We start from the raw sequence: 8,710 nt of genomic DNA, 5'->3' as shown, positions 1-8,710 counted from the left end.
CATACATGATGGCATAAGTGCACATAACATTTAGCATATCATAGAGAAAACATAACATGATGGCACAAGTGTACATAACATATAACGTGGTGACATAAAATCCATATTACATCATAAGAAGTCATTATCATGCATGGTTAGGGTTTTGATCTTCCTACAAAACCTAAATCACAACTTAGCCGAGACCTAGAGGTAGGATTCTGGGTTTTTAACCCAACATGAAGCATAGAAACTTAAACTAACCATATATCAAGAATCATACCTCATGAGGAAACATAACAAGTATAGTTAGGTTTTAAAACTTTTCCCTAAACCTTTCATTCAATCTTGGCCGAACCCAAAGGGTAAGGTTCTTAAACTTTTAATACAACAAGAAGCATGGAAACTTAAACTATAACATATAAGAGATCATACATCATAAAGAAGCATAAACAAGCATGGTTAGATTTCAAACTTTGCTCTAAGCCTTATATTTCATCTTGGCCGAAACCTAAAGGTAGGGTTCTAAACTTTTGAATACAACATGTAGCATGAAAACTTAAATTAACAACATATAATGGTCTACATATCATGAGGACTAATAAACAAGCATAGTTGAGGTCTTAAATTATCTCTAATCCTCTTATCCTTCTTTGGCCGAAACCCTAGGAGTATGGCATGAAATTGCTAAGCAACATGAAGCATGAAAAATTTATACTAACATCATATAATGGTCTACATATCATGAGGACCAATAAACAAGCATAATTGAGGTCTTAAATTGTCCCTAATCCCTTTATCCTTCTTTGGCCGAAACCCTAAGAGTGTGGTATGAAATTTCTAAGCAACATGAAGCATGAAAAATTTATACTAACATCATATAATGGTCTACATATCATGAGGACTAATAAACAGGCATAGTTGAGGTCTTAAATTGTATCTAATCCCTTTATCCTTCTTTGGCCGAAACCCTAAGAGTATGGCATGAAATTTCTAAGCAACATAAAGCATGAAAAATTTATACTAACATCATATAATGGTCTACATATCATGAGGACTAATAAACAAGCATAGTTGAGGTCTTAAATTGTCTCTAATCCCTTTATCCTTCTTTGGCCGAAACCCTAAGAGTATGGCATGAAATTTCTAAGCAACATGAAGCATGAAAAATTTATACTAACATCATATAATGGTCTACGTATCATGAGAACCAATAAACAAGCATAGTTGAGGTCTTAAATTGTCTCTAATCCCTTTATCCTTCTTTGGCCGAAACCCTAAGAGCGTGGCATGAAATTTCTAAGCAATATAAAGCATGAAAAATTTATACTAACATCATATAATGGTCTACATATCATGAGGACTAATAAACAAGCATAGTTGAGGTCTTAAATTTTCTCTAAAGCTTTTATCCCTTCTTGGTCGAAACATATAATAACCTAATCCTAGGTTTTTGAACATTATCAACACATGAAACACACGGAAGGAGAAATCCTTTGGCTTGGTTTCAGCAATGGTGAAGGTGAGGGCTTAGGTTTTCGGAGGAGAGAAGGAGGGAGGAAGAAGAGAGAAGAAAAAATGAAGTTCTCTTTCCCTTTTTCTTATTTATGCTAAATGAAGGAAGAAGGAAAATTCATCTTTTCATTAGGGAGGAAGAAGGCAACTCAAACTTTTCCTTCTAAGTCTCCTTCTAAGTGAAAGGGCCTTCACCTTAACTACAATCTCCCTTCTTTTCCTAACAGCACACCCCTGCTGGGGCTACTGGTTATCACATACATGCATCTAACAAGAGGTCCAAGATTCAAACCTTGATTATGCCTCTTTTTGGTTCTTTTTCCTTTTTATTTTTGAAAAATCTACATAAAGCCTATTTTAATCATGGGAAAATAATTCATAAAATTGCTAGGGATCCTATGGGTGTTACACCTCTATCCTTGATATCTAGGTTGATCAATGAGGCATAGACCGTGTCATCCTCTTATCAACCTTTGTGTTTCTTGATCTCTAAGTAGCACACTCAATCAAATAAGCTCAATATCTCATATTGACTCATTTGCGCATGACCATGTTTTCTTGTGTCCTACTAATCAAGGGGCCCACAGATATCGCTTCCGTCATATGGAAGGGATAGATCTAATCTATATCACTCACATCCCTCCGCATAATTCATTACATACCTAGTGATCAACTTTATTGTCCACCTTATTACAGATGACGTTTGTCAATACCAAAGTACACAACTCCTTATGTAGGGAATGTTAGTTAGAGCCATAGAGCCAATCATTTGATGATTGTATTATGGACTTATTGTATCATATTCTTATATATAAATAAAGACATTTGTTTTGGTTATTATACTTACTTGTATTGGTGCCAAATAAACTAAGTATAATAGCGTCCTGGAGTAGAAGGTTCTCACCTATATCAATCGGTTAGTTGAACCGATAGTGAGATGATATAGGGAACACTACTCTTAATCATTCCTAGTCGAGTATTAACATTCAGGGAAAATGTTAATGCAATAAGACTAGCATGTAGGTCAACTCGATGAATTGATCTCACAAGTCATGGATATAGAGATATCAAGTTGACACAAGGGTATGCATTGGAGAATGAATAATGAATGAACCGCCATGAGAAAGTATCATGGATCGTTATATGAGTGTCATATACTTTCTCATGTGGCTATTAGTATGACTACTAGTCCTTAAACCTAAAGTCACCATAGATCCCTACATAAGGAGTTATGTACTTTGGTTTTGTCAAACGTCACCCGTAACTGGATGGACTATAAAGGCGATTACTGGGTATGTAGCAAATTATGCGGAGGGATGTGATTGATGTAGATGGAATTTATCCCTCCTATATGACGGGAGAGACATCGATATTCTTGATAGAGTGAGACCACGAAGTGCATGGCCATGCCCAAATGAGTCAATATGAGATATTGAGATCATTTGATTTAGTGAGTCTACTTGGAGTTCAAGATTTAGATTGGTCAGAGGATGACACGGTCTATGCCTCACATTGATTAATCTAGATGTCTAGGATAGAAGGACACTTGTCATATATTGTGAGGAGTCATAATTAGTAGTCACAAGGTGATGTTGGATCTCAACATTCTTGTAACTTGGGAAGTAATGATGTGTTGCTAGATACCGCTCATTACTTATGCTCCTAAATGGGTTTAGGGGCATTGCCAACATTACAAGAACCTATAGGGTCACACACAAAGGGCAATTAGATGGAGATTAGGTTCATTTGATGAATCTAAAGGATTAGATCCATGTGATGAATCAAATTGGATAAAGAGTAATCCAAATTATGCTAATTGAGTTGGACTCAATTTGGTTCATGTGTTAAATGAGTCTAATTTAGACTTAGACTCATTGAATCAATTTAATTCAATGAATAGAGATTCATTAAATTAAAATTGACTTGAACCAATGGTTAGATTTGATCAACCATGGGAGAGAAGTGGTCAAGTTTGACTTGACTTGAGAGGAAGATGAAGAGTCAAGTTTGACTTGACCATTTGCCACCTCATTGGTGAGTTGGCAAGAAGTAGACCAATGATGATGCTCCACATCATCATGGTTACTTAAGTAAGATGCCACCTCATGGGAGTTACCAAGAGTTGTGACTTTTGGTATCCCATGGAGGTTACAACCTCCACTAAAGTAGCCGGCCACATTGATTTCATGTGGAGAGTTTCATTTTTTTGTGATAACTCCCATCTTCTTCCTCTCTAGCTTTCTTCTTGCTCTCCCTCTCCTCCATTACTGATCTCTAAGGTTGCTATCACATCCTTAGAGATTTTTCTCCATCTCTTGCTTGTGTGGATACACATAGAGAAGTGTCTACTTTGACACTTTCGAGATCCGGCGAACCGAGGACGAGCGGGATTGCGAAGGGCTTCGTATCAAGGGTATAACCTTTCTTCCTTGTAGATCTAGTTTAGATCTAGTGTAAGAAACTCGTACTCATAATGTTTTCAAAATTTTATTCTTCGCACGGATCCGGTGGCGGGGTTTTCGCGTTGCGAAAAAGTGGTTTTCGCGGCCCGGAAAATTCAACATTGGTATCAGAGCCACGTGCGAAGACTTGTACGAGTTTATTTTGATTTTTATGAAAAATATAGGTTCTATGATTTTCTGTAAATTTATGTTTTTATGGTTTTTTTATCAGTAATTTTCTCGTAGAAGCGAAGCACAAGTGTTTATACACTTGTAGGCTTCGACTACCGAGAAGATTTTTCCGAAACGGCAAGGTTTCGTCCCAAAACTTTTTGGGACAGCGGACTAAGGCACTGTAGGATCACTTAGGGACACTCGGGATGGTTAGATCGCAGGTACGGGCGCTGCCCCTGGCCCCACAAGGGGATTCGTTCCGCGATTTCGCCCGAAAACCGCTAAACGGGACCGCCGGGAAATTTTACTCGTAAAAATTGTAAAAATTAGTATTAAAATTACAGAAAATTATGGAAATTACATAATTTAGAATTATGTATAATTTGTGATAGTCATGGCCCAAAAAGACCCAATGTGATTGGAAATGTGTTGTAATTCATAATACGGCCTGCGTGCCGTCATATGATGTGCGTGTTGTATTTTTATTCGCGACCTGCGCGTCGTGCCTTTCTCTATTTTATATTCTTGTTGTAAATTAGTTTAGACTCAAATGTAACTCGAGTTTCAAAATTGTAATGTACAAAATTGGAGTCGTGGAAGGTCCACTCGATACGGAGTTACGAGGAGGGCGCGAGCAACACAAGGTGGTCAAAGGGAGGAGCTTGAGAAGTTGTTGACCCTAGGTTGACCATCCGATCTTCTCATTGGCTTGAGAAGATCGTAGTAGGGCCATGACTAATCACAAATAGTATAATTAATTGCTTGTGTGTGTGTATTTGATGCATGCTAGTAAAGTAGTTAATTAGCGCCTTAACGATTCGATTCAATCAATCGCGTATATGATACATCTCGACGATTAGATTAGATCTAAGTCGCGCACATGATGCACCTCCTCTACGATTAGATTAGATCTAAATCGAGTATATGATACACATCGTCGATTAGATTAGATCTAAATCGCGTCAACTCTAAAATGCCTACCATGCCGTGATACCTATCACTACCTCGATCACATGTGTTGTTGAATGCGCCAAAGCAGAGCAACACATATTATCTTGGTAGGGTACGGAGGGAGAGTCTTGGTCCCGCCTATCAACGCATGGGTGAGTATAACTTAATTAGATTGAGTAACTAGTTAACTCGGTTGGATCGAGTAAAACTATAGGCATATTTCCAACGGTTGGAATATAGGACATAATCACATTTATATTAATTCTTGGGCGTATTAGTCAAAGCTAAGTCAAGTTTTAATATAACTGCGGATAATGATCCTATAAACGAGAGTTGCATAGAGATGTAATTGGTAAATCGTTACCTACCGATCATACTAAATCTTGGGCGTATTAGCCAAAGCTAACTCAAGGGTTAGTATGATGTGGATCTTGTCCCACATGAATTATAGAATTCAGTGGGAGCATCATTTAGTTAAAGGCCTAATTAAATGATTTAAAAGAATATGATATTTATTTTCTGTATTTTTCTGTTGTAGATAACCATGACGTCGAATACGAACTCTTTCTCCCTGCGTTCTGTCCTTGAGAAGGACAAGCTCAACGAAGCAAATTTCCTGGACTGGTACAGGAACCTGAGAATAGTTCTCACCCAAGAACGTAAACTGTATGTTCTGGAGCAGCCCATTCCGGAGGCTCCTCCTGCCACTACCACGCGAGCTGACCGAGATGCTTACAAGAAGCATCAAGATGACACATTAGATGTGTCCTGTCTTATGCTCGTGACCATGAACTCTGAGCTTTAGAAGCAACACGAGTTAATGGGCGCTTATGATATGGTTGAATATCTTCGTCAACTGTATCTAGGACAAGCAGGGCATTGGAAGAGAAACTGCATAGGATACCTGGAAGATCTTAAGATTTCTACTTCAGGTATAAATGTTATAGAAGTCAACCTCTCTATTTCTTCATCGTGGGTATTAGATATCGGATGTGCTTCTCACATTTGTACTAATGTACAAGCGCTGAGAAATAGCACAGCATTGACGAAGGGTGAGATAGACCTACGAGTAGGCAATGGAGCACGGGTTGCTGCTGTTGCTGCAGGAACTTACTATCTATCTCTACCCTCTGGGCTTGTACTAGAATTAGATGAATGTTGTTATGTGCCTGCTTTGACTAAGAATATTATATCAGTTTCTTGTTTGGACAAGAAAGGGTTTTCATTTATTATAAAGAACAAATGTTGTTCAGTTTATTTAATTGAAATGTTCTATTGTAGTGCACCTCTGATAAACGGACTCTACATTCTAGACCTTGAAAGCCCTATCTATAACATAAATACCAAAAGGTTCAAGTCAAATGACATGAACCAAACATATCTCTGGCACTATCGCTTAGGTCATATAAATGACAAGCGCTTATCCCAGCTCCATAAGGATGGTTTGCTAGACTCATTTGATTTTGAATCTTATGAGACGTGCGAGTCATGCCTACAAGGCAAGATGACCAAGACTCCCTTTAGTGGGCACAGTAAGAGAGCGACTGACTTGTTAGGTCTTATACATAGTGATGTATGTGGCCCTTTCAATGTAGCTGCTAGAGGCGGTTATAGATACTTCATCACATTTACTGATGACTTCAGTAGATATGGTTATGTGTACTTGATGACACATAAGTCTGAATCCTTTGAAAAGTTCAAAGAATTCAAGAATGAAGTACAGAACCAGCTTGGCAAGAGTATTAAGATACTTCGATCAGATCGAGGTGGAGAATACCTTAGCCATGAGTTTCGTGACTATCTAGCTGAGTGTGGGATTCTATCCCAACTCACTCCTCCTGGAACACCACAGTGGAATGGTGTATCCGAAAGGAGGAACCGTACTCTATTAGATATGGTACGATCTATGATGAGTCACACAGATCTTCCGACATTCCTTTGGGGCTATGCTCTAGACACGGTAGCTTTTATACTCAACCGAGTTCCATCCAAGGCCGTGATAAAGACACCATATAGGATATGGACTGGGAGAGATGCCCAGGTGTCTTTCATGAGGATTTGGGGTTGTGAGGCTTACGCTCGACGTCAAGTCTCAGACAAGTTAGAACCCAAATCCGACAAGTGCTACTTTATTGGATATCCAAAGAAAACTAAGGGATATTACTTCTACATTCCCTGTCAGCACAAGGTAGTTGTGGCAAAGACTGGGGTCTTTCTAGAAAGGGACTTTGTTTCTAGAAAGACTAGTGGGAGTACGTTCGATCTTGAAGAAGTTCAAGATACGGACCATAGCACTAAAGCCTCGATGGAACTTGAACTGAAACCACAAAGTGTTATGGATGATGTTGTTCGACAAAGAGTTGAGGAGCAACAACCAGTTCAAGTAGACATACCTCTTCGCAGGTCTGATAGGGTACGTCGTCAGCCTGAGAGATACTCATTTCTCTTGTCTAACCATGATGATGTTATGCTCATAGATGATGAGCCTACCACCTATCAGGAAGCTGTGATGAGACCAGATTCCGAGAAATGGCTAGAGGCTATGAGATCCGAAATGGAATCCATGTACACCAACCAAGTATAGACATTGGTTAATCCACCTGAAGGGGTAAAACCCATTGGGTGTAAGTGGGTCTTTAAGAGAATGACTGACATGGATGGACTTATCTATAAGAGTCGTTTGGTAGCTAAAGGTTTCAAGCAGATTCATGGTATTGACTATGATGAAACCTTTTCTCCAGTAGCGATGTTTAAGTCCATTCGGATCATGCTTGCTATTGCAGCATACCATGACTATGAGATATGGTAGATGGATGTCAAAACCGCATTTCTGAATGGAAACCTGCTTGAGGATGTATACATGACACAACCTAAGGGGTTTGTAGATCCACAGCATACTAGTAGAGTATGCAAGCTGCAAAGGTCCATTTATGGACTAAAGCAAGCTTCTCAGAGCTGGAATCTTCGATTCGATGATGCAATCAAACAGTTTGGTTTCATCAAGAATGAAGATGAACCTTGTGTCTACAATAAGGTTGTAGGGGACATAGTTGTCTTCCTCATATTGTATGTGGATGACATACTACTCATTGGGAAAGACATCCCTTTGTTACAGTCTGTCAAGACTTGGCTAGGGACATGTTTCTCAATGAAGGACTTAGGTGAGGCATCCCGCATTCTAGGGATACAGATCTACATAGATAGATCTAAGAGATTGCTTGGTCTAAGTCAGAGTACATATATTGACAAGGTACTCCTTAGGTTTGCCATGCAGAACTCCAAGAAGGGATTTCTGCCGATGTCACATGGCGTGAGTCTTTCGAAGACTCAAGGTCCCTCTTCTAGAGAGGAGAGATACTGCATGGATCAGATCCCTTATGCCTCAGCCATAGGATCTATCATGTACGCCATGCTATGTACTCGACCTGATGTCTCGTATGCTTTGAGCATGACGAGCAGATACCAGTCAGATCCAGGTGAAAGTCACTAGATTGCGGTCAAAAATATTCTTAAGTACTTAAGAAGAACTAAAGAATATTTCTTGATATATGGAGGCAATGATGAGCTAGCTGTAAAGGGTTACAGTGATGCTAGCTTCCAGACCGACCAGGATGATTATCGATCACAGTCAGGGTTCGTGTTTTGCATTA

Source organism: Zingiber officinale, chromosome 2B (genome assembly GCF_018446385.1).
Source record: "Zingiber officinale cultivar Zhangliang chromosome 2B, Zo_v1.1, whole genome shotgun sequence".
Taxonomy (NCBI): domain Eukaryota; kingdom Viridiplantae; phylum Streptophyta; class Magnoliopsida; order Zingiberales; family Zingiberaceae; genus Zingiber; species Zingiber officinale.
Note: the sequence above shows the minus strand (reverse complement) of the source record.